Source organism: Bombus affinis, unplaced genomic scaffold (genome assembly GCF_024516045.1).
Source record: "Bombus affinis isolate iyBomAffi1 unplaced genomic scaffold, iyBomAffi1.2 ctg00000080.1, whole genome shotgun sequence".
In the NCBI taxonomy this organism is placed as follows: domain Eukaryota; kingdom Metazoa; phylum Arthropoda; class Insecta; order Hymenoptera; family Apidae; genus Bombus; species Bombus affinis.
The window spans coordinates 750,031-768,213 of record NW_026108828.1 but is presented as its reverse complement, the minus strand read 5'-3'; the positions used below and the strand labels follow the sequence as shown (position 1 = coordinate 768,213).

The following is an 18,183-nucleotide window of genomic DNA, read 5'->3' as shown; positions in this document are numbered from 1 at the left end:
AAAGTTCAGCGAATAATTTATCCGTAATGGAATTTTGTAATCGATTAATTTCAGCCATTCGGTAATTGGTTTTCCAATGCTGTTGAGATTAATAACGTACATTTCCTAAGATAAATATAACGAATAAAATTAATTTTTTAGGAAAATTATATAAGATACGATGTATTTACGAGAGTTTTCAATAATAATTTATTTGTAAGGCTGTAATACTGTTTTAACGCCTGTTACATTTTCGTACGTATTTTAATCCTAGGTCAGTGCAATTTACATGGACCCATCGCTCGAATCCAACATGATTCTAGTGATCGTACGAATGATTTTATACGCGGGAAAACGAGACGTTATGGTAAGCGATTTCCATTAAATTAAATCATTTAACTAAAGTAGTAACTATCTGAGATACGCATATGCGAGTGTCAATTATTTTATTTTCTACTTATCTGTACAGTGTATGGTATATAAATTATATAGGTCAAAATATCTGCGCATGACGTTTTAGATCGATAAAATGCAACGAGTTCCATTTTGTTAAATTGGACAACCGTGAACGATCCCTTGGAAACAAATTTCCAAACAAACAATTTTCACGGACCATTGACAAACCTCGCATTTATCGTGTATCCGAAATATCTGTATAATCGACTATTAAACCTTTTTCATCTCTTAAGAATCTTAATTTAATGTTATAGACCTATGATAATATCATTAATATACGACACTTGCGATTCCTTTTACTTTTCTATTTCTGCTATTCTTCTCTGCTGTCGAATCAACATTTCAACATTTTTCAGGAAGATTAAAATACTAATAGCGTTACAAGTTACATTTGATTACAATCAACAACACGATTACTTGCACGTATATTTATTATCATTGATGAATATTTATATATAGTATATAATGCATGATGTAATAATAAATATAATATATTCGTAATATTTGCTAGCTTTTATTAAGAAAATATTAATAAATCGTCGTAGGTCCGCCGTGGCGATGCCAGACGATCTCTCGAGAACGTGAACAAATGGAACAGAAAGATGCTGTCCTCGAAGGACGTAAATCACGATGTTGCTGTATGGTTGACGCGATTAGATATAGGAGGTCCTTCGAGATCGTGCGCGTTAATTCGAGACGAAGGCTTGACCAGCGCCTTTATCATCGCTCACGAAGTAGCACACATGTGAGTGTCCCACATGTTGAGATATCGTTGGCAAACTGAAATATTTATAAGTGGCCTGGGTATTTACGCAGAGACCGTGTGTTATTTATTTATGCAAATACGTACTTGTACGAGAATAATTTGAAAAATGAAATCTCCATAGGAGAACTTATTATCTTTACCGAATATCACAACGCGTACTGTACTTTGAATCTGCCATTGATTTTTGCGTATTATGTGCGTTCTTGCATTCCTTCTTTCACCTACGATGGCTCTTAAACAAGAAACGATATCGTAACGAGAAATACAACTTAGCTGAGCGTCCACTTTGGTTCCACTAGTGTTGTCCCATACGACTTTGTGTTTGACCTCGCTATTAGGGGACTTTTTACCCAACGTTTCCTTCACCGCCTTCACTACTTTCGATTTATCGAACTTGAGACTTAAACTGGCCGTTACTAAATCTTCCGGCTTCTTCGACATCGGTTGGTGTCTCTTCGTGAACCAATTCGACGGTGCCATAAAGGTCGAAATAGCGGCTTTCGAGGATCCGCTAAGCTTACTTTTAGCTCCGTGCAATGTCGACACGTCGAAGCTGTTGGAACGGAAGCTCTTCGATCGACTTCCTTTCTGTTCGGTCGTTTTTCCGGGCCAGTTTGATTTGCTACCGTCCCGCGAACTCGGCGCTTCCTCGCCGCATCGGTTGATTTCCGTCGCGGAAGACGCTAACGAGCTTAGGATCGATATCAGATCCGTATTAGAGCAGGCAATGCCCGCAGCACCGGAAACGGATGCACTCGCGGCTCTTGGCAGTTCCGAGACGCGCTTTCGGAGAGAAGACGTCGGCAAAACCGACGGAGTAGGCATTTCAGAGAATCGTTGTTTCGGCTGTTGAGTGTAACGTTGAGCGGAACTGTTACCCTCCAGCGGCTGTATTTCGTACACTTGCTCCGTCGACGTCCTGTACATCCTTAAGCGCACCTGGCAAACGGATTGCTTTTATTCGAAAGACAGTTTCTTTTTTATCATAATTCGTGCGTTATGATACATGTTTCGATGATTGAGCCGTTAAGCGTGACAAAGCGATGGAATTGTTTTGCACAGAAATTCTGGTTCTAAAATTATGTTAGGGATTCTAGGGCGTAATAACATCTTGGAACGCAAAGTTATCGATGTGTCGATGAAAGTTAAGCGAGCTTTATCGAAGCACACGTTCGAGTCTTTGGGCGATTGCTAGGAATACGCGTAATGTTTTTTTCCGTGAGCTGAAAAGTTGAACGACTATAAATGGCGTTTGTAGAGGATTTCAAAGCGGAAGAAGAGGCAGATTATTTAATACATAATATCTTCCTTTATAATATATCTAATATCCTAATAATTAGATGAACGTAATACAAATGTTTAGAATCAGAAATTATCTGTTTATATAGAGATCTGTTTGATGCAAGATCTAAAATCAATCAAATCGGATTGTATGGATTATGTATTTGACTGTGTTAATCCTTTGACGTCGATAGCAACGATGTATATAGCGAATGGCGGTTATCAGCCAAGATTATGAGCACGTACGCAAATAGACTAGAATATTTTGCAAGAATGAAATGTCTTGGTATGGTACGCTTTAATCTATCTATCCAAGTCAAAATAAGTATAAAAATCGCGTGGCAATCAACATATTAAAAAAAAAAAAAAAAAAAAAAAAGAAAAAGAAAAGGAGAAACAGATGCTTCTGATTGTTTAGTGCATTTTCATAAAATCTTCTAAATGTTTAATTCTCATAGAATAAAAGGGAGAGCATACGTTTGAATCTCAGCAGATTTTATTAATTCTTTGAAACCATAAATATAATATGAGTATTACATCAACTTTAGTTCATACATGTAACAACATATTATTCTGCGCGTAACAGTTACATTTAATGAAACATTTATTTATCCAGTAAATCCATATTCTCTATTAAACGTTCGTTTATTAATAAAACTGCCATAATCGTCCACGCATTGTTCGCTTCCTTAATTATTTTTCAAAGTATAACGATAATCAATGATGCAACAGAAATATCATGTAACATCCCAACAATCTTACATGAGATTTTAGCTGTTTTTACTATACAAATTAAGTCATTATTAAAATAAGTCATTATAATAATATATATATGTCGGAGATGACAGAACACCGGAACCTTCCCTTTGGAACTTTGGGAAGACCCCTTTTTTTTTTTTTTTTTTTTTTTTTTTTTTTTTTTTTATCGTGGAGAAATCCTCATGGACATCCAGCTGCACGCAGCTGGGTAGTGTCGGACTCTTACCGACTAAAACTCCACGGTGGTCTTCCAGACGGCTGTTCGAGGAGGGCTCGGGGTCTCTTGCGAATACTACCAAGCGCTCCTCGTCGTCTATCTCCCTGCTGGGCGGGAGACCTCCTTATTAGACAGAAGATCGGGGCCGCCAGGGGGGGACCACGCCCCCTAGCGCCCTTATCCTTGGGTCTTGTTACTTCCTCGATGACTCCTTGGGCGCGCTTACGGCGGGGGTGCCGCCGCTCCGTGACGCGCGGAGACTCCTTGATGTCGCGCTCTGCTGGGATGCTGAGCTTTCTCCCTCTCTCTCTCCGCTCGCTCCTTCACGAGCATAACTTGCTCGCAAAAGGTGCGGACGGCTATGTACTCCTGGGGTCCCTTGAGTATGGCTTCGATGAGCGTGTCGGGGGCCAATCTCTCGCCGATCTCGAGTCGTAGGACGCGTCGTGGTACCTCCCACGCCGGACAAACCTCCAGCGTGTGTTGCGCCGTGTCCTCCTCCTCCCCGCAGTGGTGACAGATGGACGTCACCTCTCGCCGGATCTTGAGCAGGTACTCACCGAACACCCCGTGGCCGGTGAGCACCTGAGTCGTTCTGAATGTCAGCGGGACCCCGCCTTTATCTCTCCACTTGTCCCAGTTGGGTAGGACGGCGCGGACTGCTCGATGAGGGCGTACCGCATCCTCTTCCAAAAGCTGCGAGCGCCACCGCTCCCATGCTTCTAGCCTTGCTTCCTCCCGAACGTCCGTGGTTGGTGCCATCGGCGTAGCACGTCGGTCCAAGGTCGAGGCTCTCCGATGTTCGTACACCCGACGAAGGGCGAGAGCCTGTAGCTCAAATGGAGGGGACGCGGCCAGCACGGTCGCTGTCGCGTAGGACATCGTCCTGTATCCCCTGGCTGCCCGGATGGCGATCGTCCTGTGGAGTCTTCTCACCAGAGTCAGATTGCGCCGACTTGCCGCCAGATCTTCGGCCCAGACAGGTGCTCCGTAAAGGACTCGTGACCGGATCACTCCCTCGTAGAGCCTGCGGACTCCCAGTCCTGCCCCGCCGATGTTAGGTAATAGGCCGCATAGGGCGTTAGCTGCGGCCGTTACCCTCGGGGCTAAGTGCTTGAAATGTGGCTCGAATGTCCATCGACTGTCGACGATCAGGCCTAAATACTTCATCCGGTGTCCCACAGGGACCTCTTCTCCGTCGATGACGATCGTCGACAGCTCCACAGGCGGTGTTCCTCTTCGTCGTTGGTCGTAGAACCACAGAGCCTCCGATTTCGCCGTTGGGAAGACCCCTAGTATTGAAATTTAGATTTCACCATAGCCGTATTAAGAAACTGTTGTCATTCGATCCGACTGTATTTATTTGAGATTTATGATAGTGAGCTCGGGCTCGAGACGACAATCAGTCGCCGAACGTAGCCGCGGTCAAAGGGATGAACGTTTTGTCTAACAAAGGCATGAATTAATTCTATAGCTCTTCTTAAAAGAAATACTTGGGACGGGGCACGACGGTAAACGTTTCAATGGTTTCTGCCACGTGGCTCGCCACACGCAGACTTTGTCCTTCGGGTAAGATGATTGCCAGATGCCAACGCATCTTCACAGTATATGTTTAGCTGGTCAAAGTATATATTTGACTTGATAATGAAATACAGGAATACAATTTGAGCTGGTCCAGATCCGCACGCTAGCAGTGTTACTTTATGACTGAAAAACCCCGAAGCCAACGTCGCCTGTCTACAGTTTATGGTCTGCCTCCCTGCTATTCTTTTGTCTATGTGCTGTCGATGGCTTCAGCGCTTGAGGAAGCTAAAAAGACCAGATGTGGAGTTTTCCTAGAAGTGGTGACCACTTCAATAGCTATAATACGTTTTATATCACGCGTAATATAGTTTCGTAATATAGTAATATAGTTTCTCAGCCACAGTGGCGTTACAAGGGCGAGACCATACGTGTCTTAATGGCGTTGTTTCGTTAACATTGTCACGTAAAATAAAAAGCAGGAGGCTCGTACGAAAAGAAAAAATTAAGATAACAAAAAAACAAGAGAATTTATTTCTGAATTTACACTGACTGCGATTTTGTTCTGAGCTCCAGCCGTGACTTTCCAAGACTGAAACTCTTACAATTTGACTTTCGGTAACATCTGTTTCTTCTTTGTTTGTCATCCCTCAATATCCCCACTACCCTGCAGGCGTACGTGACCGTTGTCACACTTCTAGGACATTCGGTGGAAGGACCGTTAGGATACAGATGACTCATTAGGCACTTCGGCGATATACATTGTCGCCAAGGCCGCCACATCTCTATCTCCATCATCGGTCCATCGGATTTGAAGTATGCCGGTCGTGACATACCCCCCAGTTTAGATTGATCTTGGTCCTCTAAGATCGTAGTAGAATTGGTTGGATTTGTTTATAAATCGTAATTCCTATCCTGTGAATTTAAGACAACTAACCAAGGGTATTGTTACTAGTGCCAGGGTCAGCATTATCCTGGAAAAAGTACGTTTTCAATCGGTTACCATGTATCTTTTTCTTAATATTGTCGATAGATATAATGTAGTAAGGAGTTTTCACATCATTGATTCTATAGGGTCCTAACCATTCAATGTCCAACTTATCTCTTTTATGGTCATTGTGAATTAAAACAAAGTCTCCTTTCCTAAACACGGTCTGAGTTTTAACAATCTTTTTTTCTTGGTCTCGCTTGTAGCGTTGCTTATTTTGAATAAGTGTTTTGTGAGCTGTTTCCCAATATTTATTTAACTGTTTTTGCCAAAGTGAGTACATATCGTCATAGGTAAATGCGGGGAATTTGGATATTGCGGAAGGTAAGTTCGCTTTTCGCCCAAAAGTCAATTCGAAGGGGGAGAATCCTGTTCCTTCATGTTTTGCAGTGTTGTATCCTAAACAAATGAAATTAAGTACTTCGTCCCATTCTTTGTCAATGCCGTGTAACGCAGTACGAATTAAATCTTTAACCGAGGCATGTGTTCTTTCGAGGAATCCGTTACTCTGTGGGTGAAATGAAGTTGTTTTGACGTGTTTGATTTTAAAGGCCTCTTCAAATTTCGTCATTAAATCGCTAACAAAATTTTGTCCTTGGTCTGTCAGAATCGTCTTTGGTGCCGAAAATATGTAAATATAGTGCTCAATGAGCGCGTTAATTATAGATTCAGTTCGTTGCGTTTTAAGGGGAACAAGGATTAGATATTTCGTAAGTTCGTCGTGAATTGAAAGTATATATTGATTTCCGCGTTTGGTTTTCGTCATCGGTCCTATGATGTCCATAGCGATTTTGTCGTTAGGGTGAAGTGGTGTGTCTGAGATCTGTGGGGACTCTTTGGGTCTGATACGTGTTAGTTTCTCCTTTTGACATGTGTCGCATGTCTTCACGAAGTTTTCTACTCTTTCAAAAAGGCCGGGGATTTTGAACTTATCCTTAATCCGTTGATACGTTTTCTGTATCCCTAAATGTCCTACGGTGTCGTTATGGTTTTCCTTTATTGCTTGTAGTATTTCGCTTTCGTCTAGTTTTAAGATGGGGTTGGGCGCATAAGTGACTTCCTTGTATGTGTCGTTAAAATATATTAGCATGAGTTTAATCTGTGTTTTCTCTAATTCAGTTTTTTTTATTTATTTATTTATTTATTAGAATATTTACAATCAATTCTCGTTGAGAATTTTCAGTAACTTAATTTGGCGTGATACAATGACATGGATTATAATAGCTTTATATTGTTGGTTCTAGTAGGACTAAGGATTTAATCTAGTGGGTATTTTCTTTTTAGTCTGCGGATCTGGTCCGTCGTGTCCAGTAGTTGGGTGACTAGTGGGTTGTGGTGGTTGTTGACTCTTGTGTTATATCTGCTTCTGGACTTGTGTATTTCATCTTTGACTGTAGATATCTTGAGGTCGCGGTGGATTGTTTCGTTGGTAACATATCAGGGTGCATTTAATAGGGATCTTAGCGTTTTCGATTGGAAGCGTTGGAGTATTTCAATGTTGGAGTTACTTGTGTTCCCCATAGTTGGATTCCGTAGGTCCAGACAGGTTTTATTACGGCCTTGTAGAGGGTTATTTTGTTCTGTATGTTTAGTTTGGAGCGTCGGCCCGTGAGCCAATAGAATTTTCTTAGTTTTTCCTTTAGTTGCTTTGTTTCTTCCGAGATATGTTTTTTCCAAGTTAGTCTCCTGTCCAGGGTCATGCCCAGGTATCTTACGGAGTCCTTGCTTGGGATTATTGTGTTGTTAATGGTGACCTGGGGGCAGGTTTGTTTTCGGAGCGTGAAGGTTACATGGGAGGATTTTTTTTCGTTTATTTTAAAACCCCATTTTTGGAACCACTTTTCCATGGAGTCGAGACTTCGCTGGAGAGTGGATGAGGCAATTGCCGGGTCTGCGTGAGTAGATAATAGTGCTGTGTCGTCGGCAAATGTTGCTATTGTTACCTCGTTTGATATGGGTAAGTCGGCAGTGTAGATGGAGAATAGTAGGGGTCCGAGGACACTACCTTGCGGTATGCCGGATTCTATTGGAAATGTTGCGGAAGTGGCGCCTAGACATTTAACTATGAATTGTCTGTTGGTAAGGTAGGATTTTAAGATGGAGTAGTATGGGTGGGGTAGGATTTTTTTAAGCTTGTAGAGTAGCCCTTCATGCCATACTTTATCGAATGCCTGTTGGATGTCTAGGAATACGGCTGAGCAGTATTTTTTCTTTTCAAGGGTTTGGCTGATCATGTGGGTTATGCGGTGGGTTTGCTCTACTGTTGAGTGTTGTTTTCGGAAGCCGAATTGGTGATCTGGGAGAGTTTTCAATTCTTCTAGGAGTGGAAGGAGACGATTCGTGAGCATCCTCTCGAATAGTTTAGACAGGGTAGGTAAGAGACTGATTGGGCGATAGGAGCTGGCTTCATATATTGGTTTACAGGGTTTGGGGATGAGGGTGATTAGTGAGATTTTCCACGCCTTAGGAAAGTGTTCAAGGCGGAGGATGGCGTTAAAGATTGATGCGATGAGTGCGATCCCTTTTATGGGGAGTTCCTTGATTGCTTTATTTCCTATTAGGTCGTGACCTGCTGCTTTCTTGGGGTTTAGGCGACTGATTGCTTCTATGATCTCTGCAGAAATGAAGGGTTGAATAGGAGGGGACATTTGGAAGGGAGTGTGCAGGTATTCGGTGACGTCCGCTGCAGCTATGGAGGAATGGGGTTGGAATACTTCAGTAAAGTGTTTGGCAAATAGGTTGGCTTTTTCTATAGGGCTACGCGCCCATCCATCCTGCGGGCGGCGGATTGGAGGTATTATTTGTGGGGGGCGCGTGAGTTTCCTGGAGGCTTTCCATAGTGAGTAGTTTGAGTCGGCTGTGGGGGACAGGCTGGCGAGATATTTGTGAAAACGGTCATTATTGTAGTTCTTTATGGTTTTGGATAGTTTTCTAGTTGCGTTGTTTAGTTTGCGTTTGTCCTCCGGTGTTCTATGGGTCTGCCATATCCTTCTTAGTCTACGTTTTTCTGCTATTTTTTTTAATATGTACTGGGGGTATTCGTGATTGCTGATGGACGTTATTGCCGGTGTGGAGAAGCGGATAGCGTTTATTATGCTCGTGTTTAGGTATTCCGTGGCTGCTTCGATTTCTTCATTGGTTTTTAGTGAGGTTGAGGCTGAAGTTGTGCGGGTAAAGACTACTCTAAGGAGCTGCCAGTTGGTGTGTTGGTTATGAATGGAGCCATTAGGTGTATTCTCGATGATAGTTGAACTGACTGTTACTATCACGGGGGAATGATCAGAGGAGAGATCAGCCGAGGAATTGATTTGGACGTGTCTTGACGAGATATTTTTAGTTATGAAGAAATCAAGGAGATCGGGTATTTTGTTTGTGTCGGTGGGCCAGTGTGTGGGTTCGTATGTGGTAAGGTAGTTGAGGTTGTTGGTTGTTATGCTGTTGAGGAGGTTTTTGCCTCTTACTGTAACCAGTCTGCTACCCCATTGGGTGTGTTTAGCGTTGTAGTCTCCTCCGGCTATGTATCTGTTGCCCAGGGTGTCCAGGAAGTGGTCAAAGTCTTCTTTGGCGATGGAGTGTCTGGGAGGGCAGTATACAGCTGAAGTGGTGATTGTACCATGACAGTCTTCTATTGCTACGTTTGTTGCTTGGAGGTAGTCTTTCTGGAATGGTTGAAGTTCGTAGTGCTTGATGTTTGATTTGATTATGATTCCGGTGCCGCCGTGGGCCTTTCCGCTGGGGTGTTGGGTGTGGTAGAAGTTGTAGACGTGTATTTTGAGGTAGTTTTTGTCGGTGAAGTGGGTTTCGTATATGAGCATCACATCGATTTGCTGTTGTTTTAAGAATAGTTCTTGTTCAGATTTGTGCTGAGCTAGACCGTTGGCGTTCCACAAAGCTATTCGCATTGGTTTTATTTTGCTTCTGTGCGTATGAATTTGTCCATGAAGAGTGTGAGTAGTGACAGCAAGTTGTTAATTTGCTCAGTTTGCTTCTCGATAAGTTTTTCGAGTCTGGTAAAGTTGTCTGTGCTTTGTGGGGTGGGAATTCTATTTTCTGTGTGTACACTGTGTGTTTTCGAGTTGTTTACGTTTCCTTGCGTTGCCTGCGCATAGGATACTGTTGGTGTGGTGAGTTTTTGGGGTTTAGGTTCTTGTATGGTTATGTCCTTGGGTCTCAGTTTTGGATACTTTATATTATGTAGTGTTTTGTAGGCTGAGCATCCTTTGTAGTTCGCAGGATGCTCTCCTTGACAGTGGATACATTTGGCGGGGGTTTCCGGGAATTTAGTGCATTGGTCAGTGGGGTGATTACCTGCACATTTTACGCACCGGAAGTTATGATTGCAGTATTTCTGCGTGTGGCCGTACCTTTGACACCTTTTGCATTGTATTATTTCTTTCTTTACAAGAGGTGGCTCGAACTTAACTATGGAGTTCATCAGCCGATTGATGTTGTAGATTTCTTTGTTGTTTGTTTTTTGTTTTAAGTCTATAAAAAATAAGGATAGTGGGTTTTTTGTGATTCTATGCCTAATGTTGCTGATGTTAGTTACTTCGTGGCCGTGATTTAACAGTTCGCACTTTAGTTCGTCTAGATCGGCTGAGTGGTGGATGTTGCGTAGCACCACTCGAAATGGTCTTTCTTGTTTGAGCTGGTATGTGTGGAATTTAGCGTTTAACGTTTTTAATAGCTTGGTTAACTTTCTATAGGCGTCTGGGTGGGTCGGCAGTATTTTCACGTGGTTGTTGTTAATCTTTAACTTGTAGTCCTCTTTGCTGATGTCTTTTTCGATAGTCTTAATCATTGACTGTATGTCGATTACGTCGTTAATGAATATCGGTGGGGGAGGGGGAATTCTTTGAGTATGGAGATTGTATTTTCGAGCTATCGCGGGGAGACTTAATCGCGAGGAAACACGTCAACGGGAGTCGTAAATTCCCGTTACGATCCTAATGATCGACGCCGCGAGTAGATCGATCCCCTGATTTCCGTTAAGATAATAGGGGTGGTTGAATTAATATAACTCCGTGATTGGTAGGGTTATGATTATATTTTTCTCCAACAGCTTCGTTTAATCACACACAATAGTAACGTCGTTGAGTCTGAAGATTGCCTGGATCTTGCTCAGATTCTGACTGCCAATCTGAGAGAGGAAGGCTCGTGGGTCGTAGTAGATGTGGCGATTGATCAGATCCAACCTTGACTGAATCGAATCAACAGGATCAACCGAAAGACTGAATGAAGAGACGTCGACTGCTTGACTCCGACTGTTTGACTTGGGTGGCTTGCACTGACGACTGACTCGAACGATTTCCGTTATGAATGTGAGGACACAGATCCCCGTTACCATTAGCTAAGACGTTAACGGTTGAAGTTGGGATATGGAAGTATCCTAACGGCATGACTCGTGGGAAAACCCAGATGTTTCTAATCTCTAAATGCCTGATTTTCCCTGTCATATAATTAACAATTTTTCCCGTCATAACTACCAGCTTACTCCGTAATATTTAAGAACGTTCAATAAACCTAAGGACCTTTTAAGTACCCGCTATAAACCGAAAATGCTTGCAGGATTCAAGGTTTCTGCAAGCTAATGAGAATCGGTTTATGGTGGGCCTTAGTTTTATTGAGGGTTCTCTAATGACGTTTGGGTCTGGACGGTCAGACATTAAAGTACGTCGCGCGGACCTTTTCACGCGACGTAACAGAGATTATTTACCTTTTCGGTTGTAATCATGGAGTCTTCCGTGGACTCCAGTATTGAAAATCTATTGTAGGTGGTCACCTGGCTGGCTGATGGTTTAGTTTGACTCTCGTTTACATTTGTCTTGGTTGGTTCGAGCTTTCGTTTTTTCGTGTGATGGTCGTTTACCAGGATAGATGTGTTGCCCTCTTGCCACGGGGGAGGAAAAATGGCGGTGTTATAATTTAGCTCCGGGGAGCCTGTTGGGAATGATAGAGCCATCATCGAGCTAGTTAGTTCAGTGTGAAAGAACTAGTCGAGAGGCTGTTAACCCCTGGCTAGGTTAGTTGGATTCGCTTTCGACAGATGGGCGTCACGTGGAGTTTTGTGAACTTCACAGGGCACTGGACACACGTCTGCACATCTCGGCACTCAGCAGCAACTGGATGGTCACGTGCTGCTTTGTGAACATTGCCGGGCACTGGACACACGTCTGCACGCCTCGGCACTCACGAACGAACTGGATAATGTATGTGATAATGTATTTTTAGTGTATCCTGTTAGCTTAACAAAATATAACGTTGTTCAACGTTTGCATAATATATTTAAAGAAAAAGATTGATCGTACTTTCTGATCTGAAAAAATAGCTCTGTTTATACATTATACATTATACATGGGAATTAACATTATGTATGGGAATTAACTAGTGTCTATATAGTTTCACACTGACAAAATAGTTTCGAGTTACTTAAAAATAGTTGCTTGATTCAAGCAACTGTGCGCGTTAACAAAATAATTCCAACTTACTTGAAAATAGTTGCCTGATTCAAGCAACTGTACGCGTTAACAAAATAGCTTCGAGTTATTTGAAAATACTTGCTTCACTCAACTGCACACATTAATAAAATAGTTTCAAGTTACTTGAAAATAGTTGCTTGATTGAGGTAACTTGACCAATCTGAATCATCATAAAAACTTGGAAGGATATTTCAGGCAAAATTACAGGTTCACATTGGCAAAATGATTTTAACTTACTTGAAAATAGTTGCTTGATTCAGGTAACTTGAGCAATCTGAAACATCATAAAAACTTGGAAGGATATTTCAAGCAAAATTACAGGTTCACATTGGCAAAATGATTCTAACTTACTTGAAAATAGTTGCTTGATTCAAGCAACTGTACACGTTAACAAAATAGTTTCAAGTAACTTGAAAATAGTTGCTTGATTCAGGTAACTTGACCAATCTGAATCATCATATAAACTTGGAAGGATATTTCAAGCAAAATTACAGATTCACATTGGTAAAATAATAGGTTCACATTGACAAAATGGTTTCGAATTGCTTGAATTCAAATCGTTTGACGAAGCAACATGACTAATCTGAATAGTTTAATTGTCATCTTTATCCAAGACTCGCATAGTCAATCGAGCCATTCGGAAATCACATTGACCAACTCCAAAATTGAAAAGTAGAGAAAAGTAATTACAAGTATCGCAAGTGGTGAGACAATATGCGATAAAAATGAAAAGATGAGCGTGGCGTTAAGCTCTAAGGAACTAGAGGTTTTGTGAGAATCAATCGTGTACTTGGACGATGAAATTGCGAAATTATGAGATTGTCCAAAGATGAAGTTGGTCAATTTGACTTTCGCCAAGCTCGATCGTCACTACGACAGTTCTCGCGTATCGAAACTATCTTGATGTTTGTGTCGACAGGTGAGACGAATGAGCGATCGTGGCGGAGAAGGATCAGGACATTCGGTCGTTACGATGGAATCAGTGTTACCGACTTTATTTGGCCGTCGCGAATCAGTCGCCTGTTTTCCTTTTGGAGGCGTGACGAGAATATTGCCAAATCGTCGAGACCCAGCGTCCAGAATGTCCGCACCACTGAGCGGTAGAGGAAATACGCACTATCTTCGGTTGGACATTATGGACGACATCCCATACCTAAGAGCGAGGGAGGTAAGGATCTTTCGTTTTCACATCGATTTGCTGTTGTTTTAAGAATAGTTCTAGTTCGGCTTTGTGCTGAGCTAGACCGTTGGCGTTCCACAGAGCTATTCGCATTGGTTTTATTTTGCTTCTGTGCTTATGAATTTGTCCATGAAGCGTGTGAGTAGTGACAGCAAGTTGTTAATTTGCTCAGTTTGCTTCTCGATAAGTTTTTCGAGTCTGGTAAAGTTGTCAGTGCTTGGTGGGGTGGGAATTCTATTTTCTGTGTGTACACTGTGTGTTTTCGAGTTGTACACGTTTCCTTGCGTTGCCTGCGCATAGGATACTGTTGGTGTGGTGAGTTTTTGGGGTTTAGGTTCATGTATGTTTATGTCCTTGGGTCTCAGTTTTGGATACTTTATATTATGTAGCGATTTGTAGGCTGAGCATCCTTTGTAGTTCGCAGGATGCTCTCCTTGACAGTGGTTACACTTGGCGGGGGTTTCCGGGGATTTAGTGCATTGGTCAGTGGGGTGGTTACCTGCACATTTTACGCACCGGAAGTTGTGATTGCAGTACTTCTGCGTGTGACCGTACCTTTGACACCTCTTGCATTGTATTATTTCTTTCTTTACAAGAGGTGGCTCGAACTTAACTATGGAGTTCATCAGCCGATTGATATTGTAGATTTCTTTATTGTTTGTTTTTTGTTTTAGGTCTATAAAAAATAAGGATAGTGGGTTTTTTGTGATTCTATGCCTAATGTTACTGATGTTAGTTACTTCGTGGCCGTGATTTGACAGTTCGCATTTTAGTTCGTCTAGATCGACTGAGTGATGGATATTGCGCAGCACCACTCGAAATGGTCTTTCTTGTTTGAGCTGGTATGTGTGGAATTTGGCGTTTAACGTTTTTAATAGCTTGGTTAACTTTCTATAGGCGTCTGGGTGGGACGGCAGTATTTTCACTTGGTTGTTGTTAATCTTTAGCTTGTAGTCTTCTTTGCTGATGTCTTTTTCGATAGTTTTAATCATTGACTGTATGTCGATTACGTCGTTAATGAATATCGGTGGGGGAGGGGGAATTCTTTGAGTATGGAGATTATTTACCTCTTCGGTTGTAATCATGGAGTCTTCCGTGGACTCCAGAATTGAGAATCTATTGTAGGTAGTCACTTGGCTGGCTGATGGTTTGGTTTGAATCTTGTTTACATTTGTCTTGGTCGGTTCGAGCTTTCGTTTTTTCGTGTGGTGGTCATTTACCAGGATAGTTGCGTTGCCCTCTTGCCACGGGGGAGGAAACATGGCGGTGTTATAATTTTGCTCCGGGGAGCCTGTTGGAAATGATAGAGCCATCATCGAGCTAGTTAGTTCAGTGTGAAAGAACTAGTCGAGAGGCTGTTAACCCCTGGCTAGGTTAGTTGGATTTGCTTTCGTCAGCTGGGCGTCACGTGGAGTTTTGTGAACTTCACAGGGCACTGGACACACGTCTGCACGTCTCGGCACTCAGCAGCAACTGGATGGTACTTGCTACTTTGTGGACTTTGCCGGGCACGTCTGCACGCCTCGGCGCTCACGAACGAACTGTGAAAGGGGGAATGAAAAAGAAAATCGTAAATCGTAAAATCTCTTCCAGAGAATGCACTTTATCGTAAAAATTAATAAAGTCAACAACAACGTGAAATTAAATAATTGTTGTTTGATATTCTGTATTATCGATATAGGTGAAACGTGGAGAAGATAATTTGCAATCATTGCGGACAATATCGCAGTGACATTATTATCAATCGGTAATATTAAAGATAAAATTCATATGGGATGAAAACAGAGCGTCAAAAGTGGTTATTTTTCGATCTTCTTGCGAAGGGAAAATTCCTGCAAAATGTTTAAGAACGGCTCTCAACAAGGAATGAAAAGTGTTATTACAGTTCCATTTTCGTGTTCGTTTTTTTTTCTACATGATCCATGTGAAATAATTCTTCAGATGCTCTGCTGGTAAATGAATCGACGTTTGTAATAGATGAAATATGAAGTACAGCGAGATCGTTGTTGGCTATTGTTCTACACCGATATCGACAAAATAATTCTTCGACAACTCTATTGATAAATCAATTGTAGTTTGAAATCAGACGAATCTGAAGTACCATCAGTTTGTTGCTACGAGAACAATAGCCACCAACGATCTCGCAGTAATTCGGATTCGTTCGATTTTAAACTTCAATTGTTTTATCGACAGAATCTCTGAATAATTATTTTGCTGGTAAATTCTGCTGGTATATCGATTAGAGTTTGGAATCGAGCAAATACGAAGTACAAGATGGCTATTGTTCTCACGTAGCAACAGTCTGATAGTATTTCAGATTCGCTTGATTTCAAACTTAGTTCCCTTGGTTTAATTACTGATTTATCAGCTGGATCAAAATTTAAAGAAAATGAAGATCAAGTGTAGCGCGTAAGTTTGACCTCTGCTTAATTTTTTCATCTCTACACTCATCTTTTTCAACTTCCATGTCACATTTCGTATAAATGCTAATAATTCTTTGTTTTTTTTTTTTTTTGATAAATTCTCTTAAACGTCGCACAAGAATTTTTCGTTCGCGAGGAGGTGCAAAAATGGCCACTTTTTGACTTAGGTCAAAATTTGCAAATTTGGGGTTAGCCCCAACTTAACCACACTTTTAATCCAACATGAATTTTATTTTAATATTACTGACCTCTGATGGTGGATCTGCGATACTGTACTTAATGATTGTAAACTATCTTATCGAGACTTCTCATCTATATTAATAATATAGGAATGTTAAATATTATTTTGAATATTAGGAATATTAAATAACAGTTAAATACTTTTAACTGTTTATAATAATTTACTATTACGTATTTTAACGCGAAATCTCGTTTCATAAAAATTTTCATTCAAATACGTAAATACATAATATTCATAAATTTATAAGAACAATTTTGTCCGTAGGTATTTGGTAGCGCAATTGAGAAGATGTTAACGGCGCAAAAGGGAAACGATACGGGGGCTTCCGGGTCGAGCGGAAAGCCCTCGGTATCTCCGAACAAACCAATGTCAGGCAAAGTGACAAATTGGTTTTCAAATATCAAGAATCAAAATCGGAATCAGACGGAATCCAGCGAACCGTCTCTCTGTTCTTCCCTAAAGGACCTATTCAAGAAGTAATGGGGAAGAACAAATGCTAATAAATGTTAAGTGTCTCTAGTTTAATTAACACTTCTTTATCTTTATCTTTATTAACACTTATTTATTTAAGAATTTATTCAGAGATTAACACGACCTAATAGATGACTGACAATCTGGTGTAATTCAAATTAACGAGCTATACTTTCCTTGTACTTTCTTATTGCTATACCTCTACAATATTCTTTTATCGTATCTGTCGATTTTAATCTCACACAAATATATAATAAATGTGTATACAGTAGTTGACGAAAATATTAGATAGAAGATTTTTGCGAATATATATTATGTGTGTTAGTGTTTTTCTTCACTTCACTTCAATGTAACGAGACGTGTCTATCATGATTACACCGGTAAAAATTGAGACTAATTTGGAAATATATATATGGAAGCTAGAAGATGCTTATTGCAGACGTACACATAGCAAAAAACTAATGTACAATGTAAAGAGTATTTTTAAACATGTGATTGATTAGGGGTAAAAATGCTCCTACTAAAAATATTGTGACTTATTTATACAATACATAATTAACTGTCCAAATACCGATGGTAATCAATAAGCATCTTATAATTCCTATTTACATTTGTTTCAAAAGTTTCTTTCGTTTCATAAGGAAATAATAGATGCACGACACTTTTTGTTTTATATTATTCTATCGATTTATGTATGATCTATTTTGTAGTAATAGAACAAAACGAAAGAAACTTTTGAGACAGCCTAATGCATCTTGAAATTCATGAAAAGCTTCAACAAAATATTCATGGAAAGTTTCTGTAAGCGTCCGAGTACTTTCGTGAGCCGTTATATGTATAATAATTCGTTACAATGTTAGTGATAGCTTGGAAAGTGAACTATTTTTATTATACATCTTTTTACTTTCCATATTACGCTCATAGATACTTTAAAACGCCGCGATACTAACTCTTATCTATCATGTTTACGAATGCCTATAATTTGTGAAACCGCTTCTGATTTTACGGAAATTTTGCAGTTGCTTGATGAATGAAACAGATTTGTTAAGAGAATCACATGTTATAGATACCTGAACTGTGATTTATTTAATATATCTTTTCTGATTTGTTATCCTGCAACATTTCCATGTTTTACGAAGCTTTAAATTAAATTTCACAAGTTTATTTTCCTTAAGCTAAAGACGATGCTGGTGAAATATTTATTTCTGAAGTAAAAAGTAAAAATATAGCTTACATATTGCTTGTATTTAATCATGTATTACGATTAATCCTGTTGCGATACTCGTATATTTCAGTTAGGCTCTGGTTTTAGTAAACAAGAAAGATTTATAATATCTTAAGAAGATGTTTAGCATGAAATCATGCTAATAAGAAGTTTTTCATGTTTTTCTTCAGGCTTAAAATATTTTTCAATGTTGTGAA

The 18,183-nt window shown here is 40.5% G+C and overlaps 1 protein-coding gene and 2 long non-coding RNA genes across 6 annotated transcripts in view; 2 read left to right on the top strand and 1 right to left on the bottom strand.

Moving 5' to 3' along the window:
- The window catches only part of LOC126927218 (uncharacterized), a 36,439-nt gene that overhangs the window by 6,512 nt on the left and 11,744 nt on the right, over positions 1–18,183 (top strand). The window lies entirely within an intron of this gene.
- LOC126927261 (uncharacterized) overlaps positions 1–18,183 on the bottom strand; it is a 30,463-nt gene that overhangs the window by 5,254 nt on the left and 7,026 nt on the right. The window lies entirely within an intron of this gene.
- Positions 1,108–17,179, top strand: LOC126927260 (uncharacterized). The gene is made up of 2 exons (XR_007715333.1): positions 1,108–1,180; positions 16,555–17,179. It is a non-coding gene; the product is annotated as an uncharacterized LOC126927260 (long non-coding RNA).